The sequence below is a fragment of the Euleptes europaea genome, chromosome 4 (genome assembly GCF_029931775.1).
Source record: "Euleptes europaea isolate rEulEur1 chromosome 4, rEulEur1.hap1, whole genome shotgun sequence".
Taxonomy (NCBI): Eukaryota; Metazoa; Chordata; class Lepidosauria; order Squamata; family Sphaerodactylidae; genus Euleptes; species Euleptes europaea.
Genome location: NC_079315.1, coordinates 38,356,869 through 38,368,588, shown reverse-complemented (window position 1 = coordinate 38,368,588; position 11,720 = coordinate 38,356,869).

Here is an 11,720-nt window from a genome sequence, read left to right as displayed (position 1 = left end):
TATGTAAACAGGACTCCTCTCTTTCTTGGTTTTTATATAGCCTGTCTCTTGACTGTGAAAATAAGGGTCCTGTTCAATGGTCTTTGAAGGTTATTGCAAGCCTCTGGAATTAGTGTCACACCTCATCAAGGGTGAAAAAGATGACCAAAGCTTCATTTTTCTATCTTGATTATGGGCTAACATAGAACTGTCCTTTTGCAAGTAGAATTATACTTGGAAGTAGAATTATAACAATCCCTTTTCCAGTCAGGTATGTTAATAGAGCTTTGCCATTTCTCACTAGATAAACTGGTGCTGTAATTCTTTTCACAGTTAACCTCACAGCTGGATTTGAATGCTAAATTTTAACTAATATCTTCTAATGTTTTATGTTTATTAACATTTTGTAAGCTACCTTGGGCAGGTTCCTGGACAAGCAGCATAAACATTTTCTGAATAAATAGTATCTTTAAAAAGCCCCACGAATCAGGTCTGAAAAACAACAGGAGAAAAACATGAAAAACACCACATTGCAATAGTCTGGCACTGGAACTGTTGGACTCTCCATAATAACCATGGGAACAAATAGTAAATCAAATGGTTACTAAAATGATGGCTTCCCAGACAAAATAGATAGGAGCAAAGATCTGGGGTGGGAGGAGAAAGTAGGAAGTCGTCAGTATTCTTTTCCAGTAGGGAGCAACTCTGTAAAAAGCTGTCCTAAAGCTACTTTCTGGAGAAGTAGGTAGCATTATTGAAGGCACAAGCAAAAGAAAATAAACTGTCTCCACAGCTGTGAAAATGTACAGGGTGGGCTGACATACAGAACAACCATGCCCAAACAGATTCCAATCCTTGTGGATCGACTCTCACAAAAATCAGGAGTAACTCAAGAGTGCAGAAAAGCCTTAGTTTCAAGAAGGCAATATATACAGAGGGTATTTTGAAATATATGTTAATTGTCTGTGCTTCAAAGCTAAAATCTTATGACAGTTTTCCTTCTTCAACCTATTAATCATCAACATATAAACAACCAGTGACTACAAAAAGTTAAGTAAAGTCCAAAGTATTGCAGTGCAGTACTGTCTACGTTAATATAATTAGGGCAAATGCTGTCACTCAGTGCCAGAGCATCTGCTTTATGTGCAGAAGGTCTCTGATTCAATCCCCAACATCTCCAGTTAAAAGGTTTAGGTAGTAAGTGATGTAACATTTACAGGATAATTTTACTTACATGAAAGATGAAGCAGGTGTGACTTTTCAGTGGACTTTGGTGTGTTTGATCAGTTTCATCAGTTCTCCAATATGACCTATTCAAAATAAGAACAAAAGACGTGCAGGTGAGATGAAAGATCCACACAGTTCAGCATCTAGGTTTCCAGCAATAAAACAACTATCCCTAGGAAACACACAAGCAGGAACTGAAGACATTAGACCTGTTGCACTATTGCTCCCCTAGCAAGTGGCACAGTGATTCAATGGCACAGTGATTCAGTGGCACAGTGATTCAGAATGTGAAAATTCCATTTAGCCATCAAGGCTAAAATGTATCCTGAGACTGTGTGTCTCATATGTGTTATGTCTCTTTTTCCAAAAGTCAAGCCATCTTCTTCACTTGATTCTTTTCAATCAGTTACAGCAAGGTTATGGGACAGAGTCAGCACTTGCTGTGTTGAGGTCCTAAGGGCAGAGTCAGCCCCGAGACGGAAACGGGAAGGGAAACAACAAACACAACTATACAAGTAATTGGGTACAAAAAGGCCACAGCTTTACTGATTACAGTAGAATGGATCATTGGTGAAGCATAGGGCACAAATCCAGGCATCGGGCCTGTTGGCAGATGTAGCGCTCCCCAACCCGATTGTTGGGGAAGCAACCGGAGTGGTGAATCAGTGGTTCCACTAGGACATAAATCTCTAAGTGGTTCCACTAGGACATAAATCTCAACAGCCCCTGAGCTAGGCATCCATGGTAGGACTCCCCCCCAAGACCCCATATGGGGGTTCCCAAAAGGGGGAAGGCAGGCATGCAGGTGCATCTTCCTCAAATTGGATCTGGCCCAATGCCAAAACCACCAAAAAGCTGGAGCTCCCACCCAGCTCCCACCAATGCTCCTACTGCTGCAACCAACAAAGTAGAGAGTCCCAAATGCTGTGAAGCCACAGGTCCTGACCCCAGCAAGACAAATGAACACCATCTGGGTGGTACAAAGCTGGCTGATGGAAAGAAATGTCTGGATGATGGATAACTGTACCCTCTACTGATTCCACAAAGCGCTCGACCATCTTGCATACTTTCTTCCTGGCAAAGTTGACCCTTGTTGGGGCATCAGTGTTACGCCAAACCTGTCACTCCAACAGCTGGGACCAGAACAGCTGGATGCCCGACAGCTTACAACACAGTTCCTGAAGATTACACACTATGGACAGGGAGAGATCAATCCGTTTCTGGTCTGGAAAGTCATTCTCCCCGAGTTGAATCATGAGGGCATTGTGGGTCCTGAATTGTGTGACACTGTCCATCACTGTGGGGGTAAAAGAGTTCCACTGCATGCCCTGGCAACTGAGCCACCTGACGTGCAACTGCTGACCCAGATACAACGATGCTCCCCAGACAAAAGAAGAAGCATAGTGGCAAGCCCAATGGACTATGCCAAGACCGAGGATCCAAACAGACTGCACCAAGCCTAAAGGAAAAATAAAAGAAAAGGTTTGACAGGATGTGTGTCCGGATATTCCTACCACCGGATATACACCTTGTATGCAGACGACTTCCAGCAACCTATAGACTGGATGTCCCTGGGCAAAAAGCTGCTTGCCAATGTCAAGGTGGCCGCCCTGATCCTGAAAAAGTGGGATCCAAATTCCTCGGCTCGTAAACTGACCGCCCTTAAAACAGCTACAAATTGGAACCTCGTGAGAAAGGACACATTACTGTGAATCAGGAATGGCCCTGGACTGGGGGGGGGGGCGCATGCGTAAGTAAGCTTTTGCAGCTACAACTGGGCTAAGCTGGCGGAGGGAGGCTGATCGAAGAATTTTGGATGTGTCCTGGCCCAGCTGGTCTGTTTTGGACTTCCTAACCATCATATGGAGTATGGAGTGAGACAGTGCGTCCGCGATGTCTTTATTGATGCCTTGAATATATCTCACTGCAAATTAGATGTTTTAAATTAGGCAAGACAGAACGAACCTGCACACCAAGTGCATGACCCGCTTAGAGTGTGAGGACTGCAAGTTAATGACCTGCACCACAGCCTGGTTGTCACATCAAAAGAGGACCTTCGAGTTAGCAAAGATGTTCTCCCATATTATAACTGCAGCCAAAATTGGGAACAGTTTGAGGAACATAAGGTCACACAGGATGCTGATTGCATCCAAGAGGAAGGCCAGTACTGAGAACACCACCGACCCGAGCTGCACCTGAGTGGGTCTGTAGAGAGGAACTGAGATCCTATAGAGACGGCCATAATGAGATACCAGTGTACTTAGCAAGGAAAGTCTGCCAAATAAGCAAATCGGCCTTTATGCCTTTTGTCATCCTGATACAGTGATGGGGCTGCTTGGCACTGGCCATGGACCTGGTGAGCCTTGCACAAAAAGCCTGGCCTGACTGAACCACTCTACATGCAAAGTTAAGGTGGCCCAGGAGGACTTGTACCTCCTTAAGGGCTCATTTTCTTTTAGCTAAGAAGCCCCGTGGCGCAGAATGGTAAGCTGTAGTACTGCAGTCCAAGCTCTGCTCACGACCTGAGTTTCATCCCGACGGAAGTCGGTTTTAGGTAGCTGGCTCAAGGTTGACTCAGCCTTCCATCCTTCTGAGGTCGGTAAAATGAGTACCCAGCTTGCTGGGGGTAAAGGGAAGATGACTGGGGAAGACACTGGCAAACCCCCCCCCCCCGTAAAAGTCTGCCTAGTAAACGTCCGGATGTGACATCAGCCCATGGGTCAGGAATGACCCGGTGCTTGCACAGGGGACTTTTACCTTACTTTTAAGACCAGCATTATCAAAGCCCAGAGAGCAGCCAGCTTGTACTCAGGAGGGCTTGAGGTACCTGAGACCAAATCCAATAATATCCCCAGGTACACGAAACGTGTTCTGGAGCCCTCAGTTTTTTTGGGGGGGCAGAGTTATCCCCAGTTCCTCTGCTAAGGCCTGAAAGGCAGAGAGACTGGATGCGCATCGCGAACTATCAGAGGGGTTGGTGAATAGGAAGTAATCCAGATAGTGGGTCACCTGATGTGAGCAAGTGTGAGCTTTAAAGGCCCACTTGAGAAAGGTGCTAAATATCTCAAAAGTGGTGCAAGAAACAGAGCAGTCCATAGGCATGTTCTTGTCCACATACCAAAGACCATTGAGCTTGAAATCAAGCAGGCAATGATTAGCCAGGTTGACGGGCAGTAGCTGGGAGGCTGACTTGATATCACACTTGGCCATCAACACACCCTTCCCACATGACCTCACTATACCAACTGCCGGTCAAATTATGCATATCGCACCAAACAGAATTCATTTTAAAAAATAATTTTTAATTGGACTTTCAAAAACAAAACCACACATGACAAACTCAATCGTTCCCATACATACAGTATAATCCACCTTCCGGGGGTATCCTTTTAAATTTATCTTTACAAGCTTACAAAAATAGTAATAATGATTTACAAAAAAGGGTAATGGAGAAAAACAATGGCTTTTCAACTGTCTTACAAAACACTGTTAATCTTAAACTATGCCAATAGTATTAATCATTCTTACCTATTCGCTTAATCTTCAATAGCTAATGATCTATATTTATCTTTCCTTAAAAACTATATCATATATCCTTTAAGTATATCATACACCGAACAGAATTCAGAGGGTATAGCATTGTTGGTTGAAGAGCCAGCCTGTACTCCCCAGGGGTCTTTTTTGGGATGACACCTATGGATGACACCCTTAGGTTGGGTAAGGGTAGGGTAGTAAAGGGGCCAGCCACCCTTCTTGCAGTGCATTCCTTGGCCACCTTGGCTGCAACCACGTCAGACAGGTCATGCGCAGATCTCAAATTTGATGCTGTTGTTAACATGAAAAGGTATTTAAATTTATCTAAAATACATCATTCTCCCAGAATTCTTGTGGTAACTGGAGAGCCATCAACAACATTGGAAAACATTTCAGAACTATCCGATTTTGAATTAGAGTCACATCCACCTCAGGGTACAAAATCCAAAACTACTAAGAAAGCCAAGCAAAAGTCAACCATTGAAAAACACTCCTTAGACCTTGGGCCACAAATGGAAGAGTTGAAGGAATATATGAAACAATTGATTGAGGATAGCACAAAAAACAAGAAGACAACAATAAGAGATTACAAGAGAGCCTAACAAGAACAGAGAAGAAGGTTGATTAGAACACAAAGGACATTAAAGCACTCCAACAAAAACAGAAGACTCTTGGGGACAAACTGAATGAACAAAAGGATACTCTGAGATATCACGATTGTAAACACAAAGAGGCAGATGAACGTTTTGAACTTCAAGGGATTATTATTGGGAAAACAATTTGAAATTTAGAGGCCTGGAGGAAGATTTTGGTGTTACAGACCTTGAAAGAGATCTACAGACACTTCTGCAAAAAAACTACGAGTTCTGAGATAACTTTTTACAAATAGAAAAGATTTATAGAGTTAACTGAGCATACGCTAGGAGGAACAAAACTCCCAGAGACATTCTAGTAAAGTTTATTCATCAAAGAACAAGAGATGAAATCTTACAGGTGCAGTGAGATAATCCACTCATTTACAACGGGAAGGAGGTACATATTTTTTTCTGATTTACCAGCCAGTATTATACAAAAGAGAAAACAATTTGATGACCTAAGAACTATATTACATAAGAGGCAAATTCGGTTTCACTGGATTGCACCCTTCGCCTTAAACATTTCATTACCATGAGGAAGAATAGTCGAAAACAAGAAAGAGGCTGACTAGTTAATTGAAGAACTTCTCTATCAATCTTCATCATTTACCAGTAGTAGCAGAGAGGATTGGACTCCAACAGAAGATGAACAACAGATTGAGAAGAATTCAAACTGAGAAGACTCCAGCGGAGGCAAGGGTTAAAAGAGGCTATTCAACAGTTGTCACAATTGGGACCCCAGATAACAGAGCTGCTCAGTGCGATTAAAACTATTGTCTCCCAAATCGCTTCCGGAGATTGAGCAAGATAAGGAAATACAACAAGTGCACCCTTTAGCTATAAACAGTTTTCAAGCCCAAGAAGACAAGGAACAAAAGTTAGATGAAGCAGCTGCAACTAGTTAAGATGGGAAGTTTGAAGATAACATCAATCAACATAAATGGTTTGAATTCTCCAGTCAAAAGGAAGAAGACTTTTCATAAACTCCTGAAATTATCCTCTGATATAATTTGTCTCCAAGAAACTCATATTAAAGATAAACATGAAAAGCTCTTGAAATGTGCTAAACTAGGCTCCTTATTTTCTTCAGTCTTCTACCAAAAAAGGAGAGTAGCTACATACATAAAAGGAAATAAATTGACGGTCTTAGACATTGCCAAAGATAAAAAAGGAAGATTTTTGATCCTTCTAACTCAAGGAGCCAATGGAAAGAAATTTACTATTGCAAACGTATATGCTCCAAATAATGCTAAAGAAAAGTTTTTTAAAGGTTTTTTTGAAACACTTCAAGATTTTCATCAAGGTCAAATTCTTATTTTGGAGACATGAATGGAGTGATGAACATTAAATTAGATAAATCAACTAGATCTAAAGGGGGTAAATTGCCGATGATTGTTTTCCAATTTCTGAATGACTGGAGTCTTATTGACGCTTGGAGATTTAAACACCCAAATATTTAACATAACTCATACTCAAGAATAGACCTAAGTTGGATTTCTAAGTCACTGGCTAACAATTTGGAAGATGTAAGCATTTTACCGGGAACTTTTGCTGACCATAATCCGCTCCAGATAATACTGTTCACAGATAAGAGGGGGCCCAGAAGATGGCGTTTAAATGATAATTTACTACTGCGCAAAAACTTTCTAACACAATGCCAAGGAGAAATAAAAAACTTTTTTGAATCAAATAGCACACCAGGAATGACGACAAGAACAATTTGAGATACGAGTAAGGCCTATATGAGAGGAAGACTTATTGCTATATCGTCAAAAGTTAGAAAGGATAAAACCATATTGATTAACAATGTACATGATGAGCTACCCCAATTAGAGGAATAACATCAGAAAACTAGAGATAAGGCACATCTTTTGAAGATAAGAGACTTGAAACACCAAATTGATGCAACTGAAATGGAAGAGATGCTGAAAAGACTGAGATTTGTCAAGCAGAAATATTTTGAACATGATAATAAGCCTGGGAGACTCCTTGCTAACACACTAAAAAAGGAATCCGAGAAGAGAAGGATTTTAGCTGTACAAAAAAATAACCAGTTGTCCAACAAAGAAGGATCAAGCTAATTGCTGGAAATGTTCTGAAATAGAATGAGCTTTTTACCATTAATGGTGGACATGTTAAAAAAGCCAATAATTTTGGAGAATGATACATAAAGTTTACCATGGAAAAGGAAATTGAGGGTAAACTCCCATTTCTTGATACCCTTATCATCCGTAAAACAAACTTTCAGTTAGGTCACAAGGTCTACTGGTAACCAACTCACACAGATCGCTACTTACACAAAAACTCCAACCACCACCCCCGAAAGAAAAGAGGAATAATCAAAACATTAATGGACTGTGCAAGACGGATCTGTGAACCACAGTTTCTCAAGGAAGAAATTAATCATCTAAATCACGCACTGCTAGCAAACGGCTATTCCAGAAATGAAATCAGAAGGGCCATTAAACCAAACAAAAATAAAAAAACTCAGGAAAAACAGTCTCCCATAGGAAAGATATTCTTGCCATTTATTAAAGGAGTCACTGATAGAATGGAGAAATGTTTGAAAAAACATAACCTACAAACGGTGTTTAAACCCACCAAGAAAATACAACAGATGCTACGATCAGCAAAAGACAAAAGAGACCCCCTCACCTCTGCAGGAGTATATCGTATACCTTGCAGTTGTGGACAAGTTTACATCGGGACCACAAAACGCAGCATACAAACAAGGATAAAAGAACATGAAAGATACTGCACACTTGGCCAACCTGAGAAATCAGCAGTGGCTGAACATGGACTGACACAAACAGGACACAGGGTCTTATTCCAAGACACTGAAAGACTGAACAATTCTACCAACTATTTTGTCAGATTGCACAGAGAAGCCATTGAAATTCATAAACATTAGCACAACTTTAACAGAAAAGAAGAGAGTTTAAGAATAAATAAGGCTTGGCTTCCTGTCCTGAAAACCTCCAGACTAGCAAAGACTACAGTCCACAATAGACATGCAGATTAGCTTTGGATTTCACACATTAACAGATCACTTCAGGATACAATGGTTCCATATTAACATACCACACCCTCATTAGCACATTATCTTGATACTTACAGGACAATGATTAGCACATTACCTTTGATACTTTTTGCAGGACAATGATTCAGCTCAACCCCCCCCCCTTTCTGACTATATATTACTCTTCCTACACACTTGACACTGAGAGACACTGTCCTTCAGTGTTACTCCTCTGAAGATGCCTGCCACAGCTGCTGGCGAAACGTCAGGAAAGAAAATACCAAGACCACGGTCACACAGCCCGGATAACCTACAAGAACCAATGAACTCTGACCGTGAAAGCCTTCGCCAATATTTTTAATACATAAAGAAATTCAAAATATGCTACAGGTGAATTTTGAGCTAAATCCCAAATACATGTTTTTGGGCATAATACCCCCCCCCCCAGTGCATCCAACTTACAGAGAACTTTTTCAATGCCACCAGAATTTTATTTGCAATTTATTGGAAAACTAGCACGATTCCAGACAAAGCTGAATGGATAAATAAATTATTTGATTTTGCTTTGATGTCAAAATTAACACATCTGATAAAAAAGAATTCAATAGATGATTTTAAGTTAAAATAGCAGCCATTATATGGCCAGTATTCATGTGCCACAAGCACCTTTGTTATTTAGTTTGCAAAGAGAAAGAATGTCAAATTAGCATCCAGCACTTGAAGCTCGTAGTTGTAGTATAATTGATATAGAATAGTATTGTATTATATTGAAATAGTCATTATTTGAACATCAATTACGTGTCTTCAACCTTTCTGTTTTTTAGTGTGATATTAAGAAGGTTGTTAAATCAATAAGTTTAATGCGGATGAAGGGTTCATACATGAATTGTTATATTGAAGCTCAGACACAGATATATTTTTTCTTCCGAATTTCCCCCTTAGTTTTTTCTCCTTTTTTTCTTTTTGTACCTCTTTATATAAAAAGAAAAAAAGGGGAAAAAGAATGATGGGTAAAGGATCTGTTAATCCGTATGACTGAAAGCAAATAGGGTAAAAAACTCTATGAATATTGCAATAAGAGAGAATAGTCTTAAACCTATATATTGCTGGTATTTGACAGCAGACAGACTAGGAAAATATCACCTTCTATAACAAATGTATGTTTGAGATGTAAAAGGCATTGGGTCTTTTATTTATATTTGGTGGCATTGCCCAATTATAAAGATCTTTTGGAACAAAAGAAATTACTCGTATAAAATTACAAATCGATCCTGGTGTAGCACTTTTGAATATTATGCCAAAAGGTGTTTCAAGTAATAAGGTTTATTTGATAGGTAATTTACTCACTTCTGCCAGAATGTTAATTGTGCAAGTATGGAGGCAAGAAAAAGCACCCAAGATAAATAAATGGTTAAGGAAAATATGGTATTCAATGTTAATGGGGAAAATTCTGTGTATAAGATGTCTTGAGACAGAAGAAAATAATCACAATATAAATTTTCTAAAGTTTGGCCCTCCTTCATTGAATACTGGAACAAAGTTAAACCAAAAGAATCAGTAAAAATGGAAATACTGAATTTGGGTTAGATCCTCTCCATTCTATGAATGGGTCGTTTATAGGTGGCTTATCTTACTAAATTTAGATGAGATGTGGTATATATTGTTTATAATCTGCCTGACTCACTAAGATTTAGGTTTTGTACATGTATGTTTACTATGTATTACAGTGTTTTTGTACTCTGTCTATGCAAAAACTACTACAATTTAATGATAATAACAATGCAATAGGATTTGGATTGTAGAAATCTGCCTCTTTGTGTGGCCGAGATAAAGTACCCTGAGTTAGGGATTGATTTATAATAACTACTAAAGACTTGTTGATTGGTCCTTACATGATTTTAGCAGCTAGGATGGCAAGGATCCAGAGCACAAATAGTGACCTTCACACATACCATTTTCATCATGGTTCAGATTTAGGAGTCAGCAGATGGCAAGCTATTAGGATGGTCATGAATCTGCTGATTGCAATAGTAGCAGAGGAGTAACATTTATTTGCAGCTGTCACCATGGCTTCCTAGGTCTTCCAATGGGCTCTATAGTTTAATCTATCAGATTCAGTTCAAGTTCTCCACCAGTGTTGTTCTAGAAATCGCCTGGCCCTGTTCGGGTCTCCCAGCTATGTGTTAAACCGGGAGGCCAGGTTCCACCCTCACAAAAACCATGTGAGGTAGGCTAGGCTGAGACAAACTGACTGGCACAGGGTGTATTGTCAAGAGGCAAAGAGGTTCTTTTCCTCCAAGGGATTCAAAGGCAATAAGTACACTAGTGATGAAGGAAAACAGTTTTATTGAAATCTCTGTAGTAATGAGATATCAACAAGTCACAAGAATAAACAGATAATAAAACAGAGAATATACCCATGCCCCTTCTACTACAGGAACCCTGAAGAACGACAGCTGGCGGACTCCGGATGTTGCCAGTGTGCTTAGCACTACTCCATGGTCCAGCCTGAGTGGAGATTCAGGAAAAAACTGGCTCTCGGGTACTTATATACTATTCTAAGTGTTCCCCTGTGTGTGTGTTATTCCTGTAGCTAGCCTTGGAGGGTAGTTATATGTTCCAAGGCCAACTGATAAACTGTGCAAGGCAACAAGTGTCTGGTACCAGAAACTTCCTACATTCCAGCACCAGGTGCATTAGTCTAACTTATAAACAACCCACTCTCAAAGTGCATTAGCAAAAGATAAATGAACTTTAAAAAGAAAAAAAGATATTTTCCAGAGAGAGAATATTTAGCACCAGTAACCCGTTAGAGTCTGTCTCACTCACAGGGCATCTTGGGCATAGATGGAGAAATCTGTGGCTCACCACTAACCGCTCAAGTTACAAGAATCTCCCACTAAGTGCCATTACACAGGATCACCAAGTGAGCTTCTTGGCTGAGTGGTAAACTAGAACATAGGACTTCCAAGTGATTAGGACCCTTTAATCACTAAACTGCCCTGACCTGTAAGTATCAAGATAATGTGCTAATGACGGTGTGGTATGTTAACGCCTGTTGATCTGTGTTCCCACATTTGTATGTCATGGCTAACAGAGCAATCCTAAGCAGGTTTTGCTCAGAATCCTTTTTTTCCCTTTTTGCCATAGCTAATCTCCATGGCTATTGTTGACTATTGTTGACTATTGTTGGCTATTGTTGACTATAGTCAACAATAGCCATGGAGATTAGCTTTGGACTTCACACATTAACAGATCACTTCAGGATACAATGGTTCCATATTAACATACCACACTGTCATTAGCACATTATCTTAATACTTACA